This window comes from Erythrolamprus reginae, chromosome 1, assembly GCF_031021105.1.
Source record: "Erythrolamprus reginae isolate rEryReg1 chromosome 1, rEryReg1.hap1, whole genome shotgun sequence".
NCBI classification, from domain to species: Eukaryota; Metazoa; Chordata; class Lepidosauria; order Squamata; family Dipsadidae; genus Erythrolamprus; species Erythrolamprus reginae.
The window spans coordinates 195,685,405-195,698,177 of NC_091950.1; the positions used below are offsets into that span (position 1 = coordinate 195,685,405).

The following is a 12,773-nucleotide window of genomic DNA, read 5'->3' on the forward strand; positions in this document are numbered from 1 at the left end:
GCCAGCCACAGACCAATAGATATGGAGTTTGGTTGAAGTGTTCAATGAAATACAGCAACAGTAGGAAGTCTTGGAAAAATATATTTACTTCTTATTTACACTACTAACTGTATTCTACTTTACTATACATATATCACACTAGTATCTCACTAGTATCTCACTACAACTATATCAGTTACAATAACTCACAGGTACCAACAGATCAACACAGCAACTTCACTGCACACTTCAAACTGAGCAGGATCAGAAAGAGAGAGAGCAAGTAGGGAGCTCTTGCATATTTAAATACTTTGCACCTGATAACGTTGCTGCATGCTTAATTGCCTCAAAATGACTCTGATTCTCTACGTAGGCCTTCCTTCTGCATTGAGACATGCTAAATCCTGACATTGGTCTGGTGAAAGTTTTGTATGCTCTGGTTAGTAGTGTGAGATTAACGGAGCAGAAGCTACGTAGAATTAAGTTAACAACTCTTGAAACCTTTTTGGCAATGTTGTTTCAGTGGGCTTTGGCACTTAGGTCATTTGATATGAGTATTCCAAGGTCTTTAATGGAGTTGCCGAAAGAGTATGGGTGCATGCTGTCACACATGCACAAGTGCCCACACTCATAATTCAATGCCTGGGGAGGGCGAAAACAGCTTCCCCACGGCTGGAAGGCTGGAATCAGCCAGTTTCTTAACTTCTTGTGGGCCCAGTAGACTCGTGTTTCACCCCCTCCAGGCTACAAAGGCTTCTCAGGGGTGTAAAAATGCCTTCCCCCATCCCCGGAGGCTCCCTAGAAGCAGAAGATGCCCTCCCAAGAGCCTCTGTGCAAACCAAAAATCAGCTGCCCAGCACAAACATGCATATTGGAGCTGAGCTAGGACAATGGCTCACGTGCCAGCAGATATGCCTCCGCAGGCCACCTGTGGCACCCCTGCCATAGGTTCACCATCACTGCTCTAAACATAGATCTTGTATTTGTTTGTTTGTTTGTTTGTTTGTTTGTTTGTTAAATTCATTTGCCACCCATCTTACCATGAGGCAGCTTTGAGCAGCTTACAATATTAGAAGCAATAAAACCATACAGACACGTACATCTGTAATAAAAATAAAAATTACACATTAAATAGATAAATATAAGGAAATGTTACCCATACATAATGTAGATTTAAACAATGATAATTATTATATGATAGTTAAATAAATGTATTAAAATATATATGTACTTGAATAATATTTGCATTAGATAAGCATATATAAAATTGTACGGTAACTGTTTATTGTTAAAATTATTTACCATATTATTTTTCCTTCATCATATTTCCTTTACTTTCTTGTTATTAATTAAACAGCAATAAAAATAATTTTAAAAAAGACTTCGCTTGTCAGAATTTGGAAGTGAAGGTTACAAATGGTGACCCTGTGACTGTGGCACACGGCGATGTTGTAATCCTTAGCCAATTCCCAAGCACCTGAATCACAATCGGGTGACCATGGGGAGTGTGATGGAACGAACAGCTGGAGAATGAATGGAGGGAAGGAATCTTGATAATTACGCCACAGCTTTCCAGAGAGGCAAAACATTTCAGAGCAAAATAAGAAATTACACAGTCCTGAACTCATTGCAGGAGGGAGGAAAAGGTTCATGGTAGTCATACTCTAGAAGCTCTTAAAATATATTAGATTAATAATTAATAATTAATAATTCCCTCAACACTGTCAGACTTTCTACTAAATCTGCACTTCTATTCTACTAGTTTTTCTCATCATTCCTTTCACCCATTTCCTCCCATGTTGACTGTATGACTGTAACTTGTTGCTTGTATCCTAAGATTATTATTAATATTGCTTCCTCATTGCTTATTTGACCCCTATGACAATCATTAAGTGTTGTACCACATGATTCTTGACAAATGTATATTTTATTTTATGTACGCTGAGAGCATATGCACCAAGACAAATTCCTTGTGTGTCCAATCACACTTGGCCAATAAAAATTCTATTCTATTCTATTCTATTAAAAAGTTATACTTTTAATCTGTCAAGATTCTGTATATTAGATGTAAGCAAATAAAGAATTAGACTTAATCAGATTTCATTGTGTCATCTTTGGTTTTAGGTATGACAAGGAGACTGCAATGGTTGTAACCTAAGTTATAAGTGCCCTTCATTCCGCACCATCGTAACTTTGAATGGTTGCTGAACATGTGGATGTTAAATAAGGACTACCTGTACTTGGCACCAAAAGCATAGCAAGGAACAAGCACACCAAAAGCCAAACTGCCAAAATTCAACAACAAAACGGTGATGATTCAAAATAAATTAGACATTTTATTTATTTATTTATTCATTTATTCATTCATTCATTTATTCATTCAATTTTCATGCCGCCCTTCTCCTTAGACTCAGGGCAGCTTACAACATATTAGCAATAGCACTTTTTAACAGATCCAGCACATTGCCCCCACAATCCGGGTCCTCATTTAACCACCTCAGAAGTATCTGATGTTAAGTATGTTAAGTATCTGATAGGCATAATGTCCTTTATTGTAAATATCCTTTTGAAATTAACAGTGACCTGGAAATTTTAATTCCATTCAGTCTGCTGACATCACTGCATTATTCTAAGATCTCAGCATTTCTCAGGAATAGAGTTGCATATTCTAAAAATTATAGTATGGGCTCCAATTAAAGGAAACTTGCCCATCTTGCTCTGTGTGGATATTTAACAAATGTTAAATGGAATCCAATTAAATCTTAGCTGTTGGAACTGCTTCCATGAGCTAAGTGATGAGGTCAAAATTCTTTCTTCTATATGCCCTCAAAATCCACTCCACAGAATTGACTTAATTTCTACACTGGGGGAACAGGAAAATATGGGAGATCCTAAGCACAAATAAAAATCTCATTATATCTGCAAACTTTATCCTACATATGACTCTATGATATCCTGCCCTGAAATATTCTGAAACACTGAACAACAGAAGTGCAATGCAGCAGTAGAGATTAGGAATAGCAAACTGAATGCTCAACTGGCTGTGATATTTTTCAGAAACTACTACAGTCTGGCTGTGTCAACAAAACAAATTAAATACCTTTGATGAGCAGTAATCTAAAGTGCCTGAAGCATTAACAAAATACTTGAAATGAGAAGTTATTCTGACAGTACAGCAATACTACTATAAATAGAACAACAATTGTAATTGCTAGAATTGCCATTCTTAGATTGGTTTGCAAAGATGATGTACAGCATGTCACAGAAGTGAAGACACCCCCTCACATTTTGTAAATATTTATATTTATCTTTTCATGTGACAACACTGAAGAAAAGACACCTGGCTATAATGTAAAGTAGTGAATATATAGCTTGTATAACAGTGTAAATAAGTTGTCCCCTCAAAATAATGCAACACACAATCATTAATGTCTAAACTGTTAGCAACAAAAATACACCCACAAGTGATAATGTCCAAATGGGGTCCAAAGTGTCAATACTTTGTATGGCCACCATTATTTTCCAGTACTGCCTTAACCCTCTTGGGTATAGAGTTCACCAGAGCTTCACAGGCTGCCACTGGAGTCCTCTCCACTCCTCCATGACAATGTCATGAAACTAGTGAATGTTAAGAAACTTTGTGCACCTCCACCTTCTATTTCAGGATGCCCCACAGATGTTCAATAGCGTTTAGGTCTGGAGACATGCTTGGCCAGTCCATCACCTTTACTCTCAGCTTCTTTAGAAAGGTAGTGGTCATTTTGGAGGTGTGTTTGGGGTTGTTATCATGTTGGAATACTGCCCTGCGGCCCAGTCTACGAAGGAAGGGGAGGGAGTTGATTCCAGAGGGCTGGGGCCACCACAGAGAAGGCTCTTCCCCTGGGTCCCGCCAGCCGACATTTTTGGTTGACGATGTGTCTCCCTGGGAGTAACCACAGTTTGACAAGTGTATCAGAACTGATTGTGAGCTTTAAGGATATCAGGAAAAATGTTCTGCTTTAGTATGTCACAGTACATGTTGGCATTCGTGGTTCTCTCAATGAACTGTAGCTCCCCAGTCCAGCAGCACTTCTGCAGCCCCAGACCATGACATTCCCACCACCATGCTTGACTGTAAGCAAGATACACTTGTCTTAGTACTCCTCACCTGGTTGCCACCACACATGCTTGATACCATCTGAACCACATATGTTTATCTTGGTCTCATCTGACCACAGGACATGGTTCCAGAAATCCATTTCCTTAGTCTGCTTGCCTGCAGCAATCCATTTGTGGGCTTTCTTGTGCATCATCTTTAGAAAGGGCTTCCTTCTTGGATGGCAGCCCTGCAGACCAATTTGATACAGCGTGTGGCGTATGGTCTGAGCACTAACAGGCTGACCTCCACCCCCACCCCTTCAACCTCTGCAGCAATGCTGGCAGCACTCATACGTCTATTTCCCAAAGCTAACCTCTGGATATGATACTGAGCACGGGAACTCAACTTCTTTGGTCGAGGCCTGTTATGAGTAGAATCTGTTCTATTAAACCACTGTATAGTCTTGGCCACCGGGCTGCAGTTCAGTTTCAGGGTCTTAGCAATCTTCTTATAGCCTAGGCCAGTGATGGCGAACCTTTTTTTCCTCGGGTGCCAAAAGAGCATGTGCCTGCGCTATCCCACACACCCATAATTCAATGCCTGGGGAGGGTGAAAACAGCTTCCCCCACCCCTCGGAGGCCCTCTAGAGGCCGGAAACTACTGTTTCCCAACTTCTGGTGGGCCCAGTAGGCTCATGTTTCACCCTTCCCAGGCTCTAAAGGCTTCCCTGGAGCCAGGGAAGGACACAAATGCCACACCCCATCCCTCCAGAGGCTCTCTGGAAGCCAAAAACGCCCTCCCAGAGCCTCTGTATGAACCAAAAACCAGCTGGCCGGCACACACATGGACATTGGAGCTGAGCCACGGCAATGGGTTGCATGCCAGCAGATATGGCTCCACGTGCCACCTGTGGCACCCATGGCATAGGTTCGCCATCACTGGCCTAGGCCATCTTTATGAGAGCCACAATTTGTTTTTTTCAGATCCTCAGAGAGTTCATTGCCATAATGTGCCATGTTGAACTTCCCGTGACTAGTATGAGAGAGTGAGAGCGATAACATCAAATTTAACACACCTGCTCTCCCTTCACACTTGAGACCTTGTAACACTAATGAGTCACATGATATCAGGAAGAAAAACGGCTTCTGGGGCCCCATTTAGACATTATCACTTACAGGTGTTCTCACTTTTATTGCCAGCAGTTTAGACATTAATGGCTGTGTGTTGCATTATTTTGAAGGGACAGCACATTTACACTGTTATGCAAACTGTGGCTACTTCACATTGTAGCCAAGTGTCATTTCATCAGTGTTGTCACATATTAATATTTACATATGTTTACAAAATGTGAAGGGAGGTAGTCATTTCTGTGACATACTGCATCTACAAATGTCAACAGATTAGTTTCTCTAACACATTTTAGCAAGTAAATGTAATGTTATACGCTGTAGAAGTTTAATGTATATGCTGCAGAAGTTCTTTCAAATGCATTGCTTTTGAGAGACTACAATTACAAGGCAAAACCCCATAGGAAAACAATAAAAATGTGAAGTTTGGAAACAATTATTTTAGGATTTTAAGATTGATAAGTAGAGGGACTTCTCTGAAAAACCAGAGAATTTATTTATAATTATATAACAATTTGGAAAAAGTGTTGAATCTTATAATAAATGCATTTTTTCTATTGCTTAGTTAATGTTAAGTTTTATTTCACATTTATTTATTTTTATAAGTAACTGAAGTTGGCTAGCACATCTAATGATTCCTTCCGCCTCTTATTTGTCTCACAATAACCCTGTGAGGCAGGTAGAGAGTGTGACTGGCCTCCATCCAGGTAGGAAGAGGTAGGATTAGAACTCATGGTCCTCCTGGTTTCTAGCCTGGTACCTTAACTACTAGACTAAACAAAATCAGTCCTTAATTGTCTGAACATATATACAGTTTACAAGTCTTCTCCAAGTCTTTGTTACTGGAAGAAAGACTGACAAGTACTTCTTGAAATTGGTTTATCTCAATATGGAGAAACAGTCTACAAAATTTATTTCCCTATCGAGGTTTAATTTAATGCTACTGATTTTGCCATCTGAAATTACTGTGACAATTCATGAACAATCAGTTTATAAATGTTTGTCATTAATTTACTGAACGTATTACCTTCATATTCCTGGCAAAGTCATGTTTAATGTTTGGAATCCAAGGATGTCCATCTGCCAACTGTTGAGAGAACAAATTTCCTGTGAAGCCTTCTAAGTGTGCCAAAAATGTATACAGAAGATTTGGATGAGCTTACAGAGCAACTTTGGGAGTGTGATGCAGAAGGTATAATAGGAAAATGTGCCATTGTGATTTGAGAGTGAATAATAATGTTGATTGGAATCCAGAAATAGAAATGAATGAAAAAAGAATGCGTTCTAAAAAATGACTGATTTTTACATCTTGCTCTCTAAAGATGAAGTATGTTGATTATAATTAACATGAGTTCACCATCACACTGTGTCATTTATTTCTAAACCTTTTCTTTAATAGATATGTTTATGCACAGCCTCCATAAAATTCCTGTCTTTTCTAACTAAAAATAGAAAATACAGTGGAACCCCGACATAAGAGCTGCTCTACTTAAGAGCAACTCGAGATAAGAGCTGGGAGGGGAGAGATATTTTTGTTCTACTTACAAGCCCAAATTCGAGATACAAGCGCCAAGGAGCTGTCTCCTGAAGCCAAACGCTAACTTCCGCGTTCGGCTTCAGGAGACAGCTGCGAAGCGGCGCGCGTGTTTTAAAAGGTTGCAGCCGGCCTGGGGGGCTCGGGGGGGTGCTTGCAGCTTTCTTTCTTGCTCTTTTTCTTTCTCTCTTTTACCTTCCCTTCCTCTATTTCTTCTTTTCTTTCTCCTTCCCACCTTCTTCCCTCCCTCCCTCCCTTCACTCATTCCTCTCTTACTCTCCCCTTTCATAAGTTTCCTTGCTTCCTTCCTCTGTTCCTGTCCCTTCCCCCTTTCTTTCTTTCTTGCTTTCTTTCTTGCTCTTTTTCTTTCTCTCTTTTACCTTCCCTTCCTCTATTTCTTCTTTTCTTTCTCCTTGCCACCTTCTTCCCTCCCTCCCTCCCTTCACTCATTCCTCTCTTACTCTCCCCTTTCATAAGTTTCCTTGCTTCCTTCCTCTGTTCCTGTCCCTTCCCTCTTTCCTTCCTTCCTTCCCACCCTCCGTCCATTCATTCACCCATTCCTCTCTTGATCGCTTAAAGCCGGTCCCTGGTGCAAAAAGGGTTGGGGACCTCTGTCCTACAGGATTGGGTGGCAGAGAAGTTGAACATATGTAAATTTAAAAGTTTAAGAAAGTTTACAAGTTAAGTGAAAGAAACTTCATTATTCATTTATATGTACATGTACATTTCTTCATTAAAAACATGTCTTTCTGCATAATTTAGACTAACTTTGTGAGTTTTTTGAGGGCTGGAACCAATTAAAATTATTTACATTAATTCCTATGGGGAAAAGTCGTTCGAGATAAGAGCTGCTCGACTTAAGAGCCCAGGTCCGGAACGAATTAAACTCGTATCTCGAGGTACCACTGTAACTAGAAAAATGTTGTTTTAGATAACTTAAAGTTTAAAGACAAAATAATATACTATCATGTTTTTATAACTCAGCATTACTGTATTTGTCACTAGTGAAACCATCCTTACTTTAATAAACAGATGTTTTGAATGACATACATTTTTTAAGAACATACAATTTCATAAGCACCACTTTAAAATGTATGTTGGAGAAATTAGCTAATGCTAGGATCAGTAAAAAATGTTTTCTAACATATTCCCATTAGAATGCTAAGATCAGCCCAATGTTATTTACTCAGAAGAAAAGAAAGGTATCACAGTTCCAGAATTATTTTCATTTCTCTCATACTTTTAGAATGCATTTAAAACAATTGGTGGGTTTTCTTTCCAGACTATTTCAATGAAATATTACTAAAAAAAGATAATTAATTTGCAAATCTACCTAAAAAATTATAAGAGATGCAGTCAATTTGACACTTCTATTTTGTAAATGAAATGAATCTTTTTCAACTTAATTTACTCAAGTCTTTATTCTAGTAAGCTATCTCACTAACTTTTGTGAGTGACTGACCTTCTTTATATGAAATATATGATATCATCATTGCACAGATAATTATTTAGCCTTTCTCCCCATTTAAACATATAGTTCCATTACATTGCTATTTAAATTTTCCGTGTCTTCTTGCAAACCCATATCTTTTATTATCAATTATACATCTTTGAAATAGAAATGAGATTAGTTATAACAATGGCCTTAGCATTAATACAGCATTTGAATAAATATACTACCTAAAGAATGGGAAATATCCAACATGCTAATGAACATCTCTTACATATTTGTAACTTTAAAATAATTGTATTACCTAAAAGAAAGAAGAGCATTTACAGTTTTGTTTGAGCAATTAACTAAAGTGGTGTCCGGAAGTCCATGTGCTATAATTGCTTACTAGCCAGATGTTTTCTAGGCAGGGATCCAGGGACAGCATGCTGTAATACCTTTTATCCTATGATTTGTGCTTCTCATCCAGAGCATTCCCTTTCAATGTCGCAACATTCAACCTGAGAATTCTACATTGTTTCTAACACTACTGACTCTGCAATTCTATGGTTAATGTTTAGTTTACTCATACACAATGTATAAATTAACATTATATTTAGTAAGCCTAGATAGATAGATAGATAGATAGATAGATAGATAGATAGATAGATAGATAGATAGATAGATAGGCAGGCAGGCAGGCAGGCAGGCAGGCAGGCAGGCAGGCAGGCAGGCAGGCAGGCAGGCAGGCAGGCAGGCAGGCAGGCAGGCAGGCAGGCAGGCAGGCAGGCAGGCAGGCAGGCAGGCAGGCAGGCAGATAGACAGACAGAGACAGATTCCAGTAAACTCATCTAAAATGCCTGCATAAAATTAACTTGATAGTTTATTTCACCTCTTCTTCACCTATTTATAAATCAGATAGATCAAAGTGAATTCAAAATAAAACATGTATCAGCTACTACCATACTTCAATAGAAATTGTTTCTAAATTTATCCTGAACTTTTTGTCAACAAATTTGCTGCTGCCCACATTCACGCTATTCAATTTATAATAAGGTTACAAATACTCTATTACCTTCAGGCTTTCCTTAACAGTTCCAAGTGGGTAAATAGCTTTACACTGGAGGTATTTATGAATCAGTGGATTTTGGGACACTTTTTAAAAGCATTATCACAGAATAATTTTACAAAACTTAATTGTTGTTTCATTTCTTTATACAAGTTTTACAGTCATGTTCATATAGACATATTTGGATAAGAGTCCTCAACAAGAACTCACATTTTAATGTTTCTTAATTAAAAGTAACATATTTTCAAAACATTCATATTTCTCTGGTTTCCTGTTAGCCTTAACATACTCATTTTGGATAGTGCACACAGTTCAGATAATCATATTTTTATTTGCTATTGTGCCTTACACATTTAGAACATCAAAATACCTGGACTATCTTTCAGAAAAGTTCCTCACGGATTGAACGTTAAAAGTATACAGAATATTTCTGCAAATTGAAAATATCTCACATTTGCAATATACTGTTCTTGCCGGTTCAAACTTGATATTGCTCTTATCTAAATTTGAAACAGATGTTTTCAACCCAGTATGAGAATGGCTCAAGCTTAGGAGTCATACTGAACTTGAAAAAAAATGTTTAAACTCAAATCCTTAACAATTCAAAATCTTTTACATAACCTTGTTGCAGTAGGGGTTCATAATGTGTAATCAAATCAAGGATGATTTTTTCAAGTAGGCTGAGTCCTAGTTGCTGAAGAAATTCCCCTTTTCAAGAAGTACCACAGCTTTTTATAAAGCAACAGTGATTTGTAAGGCCAAGAGAACAATTAAATCTGTATCTCTTTCAACATGAACACCAAAAGCCTATAGAACTTTTCCAAGTAAGGAGTTTTAAATCTAAGGGTCCATCTACACGTAACAATGGCATAAATATGCCCCAGCAACCTCTTTCTTCTGAAAGAACCTCAAGTTATTACAACACTTCCAACTCATCCTAAACCAAAACTACAGCCATCCTTAGCTATACACAGCTCAACTTAGGAGCTATGTTAAACAGAATTTTCCCTTTTAAGTAAGCAAAAAACCACAAAGTTTTGTCATGGGGGAACCTGAACAACTTTGCAGCATATGTGATTGATATGGAAAATCAAGTGTTTCCCATGGGATAAAATAATTCTACTGGCCACTTTACACTGGGGCTGGTGTGCCCTTCCTCTCCTATTTCTTTGGGCAGTAGTAGAATTTAGGCCTTTCAAATTGGGCTCTGTTTTTAATACTTATTAGGTCTCATAATCTGCAGCTCAAAGATCTGGACAGGCACTGACCAGAGGTGGTAGAGGTGAGTTGTCTGTTTTGTGAGGTTCAAAAGAGAGAGGCAGTGAAAGTTCCATCTGCTGCTTCACAGCTCATCTCTGTGTCTGTCAGCTGTCATTTGGGATTCGTTCTGAACCTGGGTTGAGTACTCTTCTAGAATAGTGTTACTGTATACCCATATTCAACACAAACCCTGTCAGTAACAAGGCTCATTTCAGAAACATTTACCAGTATTCCGGAAGAGAACAATGTTTCAGAATAGTACTGTAACTGTTATTCTAGAATAGCCCTATTCCAGAGGAATGCAGTCAGGTAAAACCAGAGCAAAGTTCTTACAAATGTATAAACCAAGCAGGTGTTTTTTTCTTTTTTTAAAAAAAATTGTAAATCACCAAGAGGCATGCAAGTGTGATGGGTGCTATGGAAATTGGATAAATGAAAAGTAAAGAAATAAAGCAGTCTAGCCATCTGTTAAAATCCACATGCACTCCAGTTCCACCTCAGATGAAGGAAAGTGACTGGTGGTACTTTCTCACTGATGGGTGACAATTGTTATCAGGGAAGGGAAAGGGAAAGAAGAGGGAAGGAAGCCAGCAACCCATGCCCTGTTTTCTGCAAATAAGGGCAGTATTCTGGCACTATGACAAGGAGCAGATTATCGGTGAGGGGAGCCAACCTAGGCTAATATATGGTAGTTCTCAAAGCTCAAGCCCTGGTGAATGGATCGCTGTTTTAACTCACCGAGGAAGACAAGTCATTTGTTGCCCGCGGACTTTTCAAAGGCACAGATAGTTTTCTGCAGCTCTCCTAAAATCTTGACCTACTTAGAAAACCTGAGAAAACGGCTCTTCCACAACCTCACATCTGTCTGCAACAGCGACACTGAACCGAAGGAGATCCTGAGGGGAAGAGGATGGAAATTGTTGTGCCCGCACGCAGAGAACCCGCACTCCATTTCACCCAATTGGCAAGCCCTGGCTCAAACATGTGAGACTATAAGCAATGAAGGGAAGTGGCTTACACATACATTCATTCATACATACATACATATATACATACATGATGTTTCTCCATCGTGTTCGAAGAGGACCTTGACATCTAATGTGTTGTTGGCTGTACACAATGTGCAAGTAGCAGATAATGCATACACACACCCACACACAGATAGACAAAAACAAAACAAAACTAAACACAGTACAGTAGTTTGTTTCCAACCAAAGATGTCCCTCTTCAGTAAACCTGCTGCTGCCTCCTCCGAGATGCCCAAAACAACGCCACCCAAACGCGCGGTCAGCAGCCTGGATTGGAAAAGCTCTCGCCGCTTCGGCAAACCTGCTGCTGTTGCTGCCGCTTCGGAGACGCTGCTGCCCGGGCTTCTTCGAAGGCTCAAACGCTCGCTCCGTCCGCGGGCTGCCTTAACGCACGGGCCCGATGGGCGCTTGCCCGCGGGACCCCACCAGCATAAGGGGTCCCATTCCAACATATTAAACATATAAATATATGTTTAATTTATTAAACCTCCCTCCCTCCCCCCCTTTTTTTTAATGCCACAGGGCAAGCGGTACCCACCCCACTCTCGCCCGCCCATTGAGCGACTCCAGGACCGCTCAAACTTCGCGGCCGAGCCGAGAGACTTTTCTTGTTGTTTTAAAACCATCCTCGCCGCGTCCAAAGGGGTTTCCGCTTTGACACCCGGTCCCGAACCCGGCGAGCGAACCATCCCACCCGAAGCTTCTTACCTCGGCCGAGACGCGGCAGGCGGGCGGCTTTGGAAGGAAGTGCACCGGAGGGAGGAAGGCGGGGGAGCACCTTCTTCCATGGGCGGCCGTGCGTTCGGCTGAGCGCGCGCTTTTCTCCCCCAGCCCTCCCTCTTTCGGTCAAGCTGCTGCTGCTGCTGCTGCTGCTGCTGCTGCTGCTGCTGCTGCTTCTGTCAGGTGGCGGCGGAGCGCGCGGATGCCTCTTCCGAATAGCCGGCCGAGCGGCGGCAGACAACCCTGGCGGACCAGAGCGGCTCGGCCGGAGACATAGCCGCCGCGCGCATGCGCCCGGCGTGGCCCTAAACGACCTTTTTAAGGTAGCCAGGTGAAGCGCGCCCGCGAGGGCGGCCGCTTGGCCGTTTCTTTTTGGCGCGCTTCAGACTCTTGCACGAAAGGAGTCTCCATATTTTGTTTATTTTTTTATTTTATTTATTCGAGTTTGTATGCCGCCCAAGGGACTCTGGGCGGCTCACAACCAAGGAATAAACATAGATGTAACATTCTTCTCTAGAAACACTGATATACTAAACAGAGCATACAAAA

At 40.4% G+C, this 12,773-nt stretch overlaps 1 protein-coding gene and 1 long non-coding RNA gene across 10 annotated transcripts in view; one reads left to right on the plus strand and one right to left on the minus strand.

The window, feature by feature from the left end:
* The window catches only part of LOC139156354 (uncharacterized), a 53,711-nt gene extending 51,389 nt beyond the window's left edge, over positions 1-2,322 (plus strand). The window contains exon 2 of the long non-coding RNA XR_011557304.1: positions 2,104-2,322. This is a non-coding gene — a long non-coding RNA (uncharacterized lncRNA). The remainder of the gene's footprint in view (positions 1-2,103) is intronic.
* ZNF385B (zinc finger protein 385B) overlaps positions 1-12,492 on the minus strand; it is a 263,645-nt gene extending 251,153 nt beyond the window's left edge. For 2 of the 9 annotated variants that reach the window (XM_070731860.1, XM_070731857.1), the window contains exons 1-3: positions 12,213-12,274; positions 11,215-11,372; positions 6,212-6,271 (exon numbers count right to left, since the gene is read on the minus strand). The gene's annotated coding sequence lies outside the window, so the exon portion shown is untranslated. Of the gene's footprint in view, positions 1-1,019; positions 1,082-6,211; positions 6,272-11,214; positions 11,373-11,805; positions 11,889-12,212 lie in introns of those variants that run through there. The other 7 variants (XM_070731856.1, XM_070731859.1, XM_070731861.1 and 4 more) reach the window with 7 other exon arrangements.
* Between the last annotated feature and the right edge of the window lie 281 nt (positions 12,493-12,773).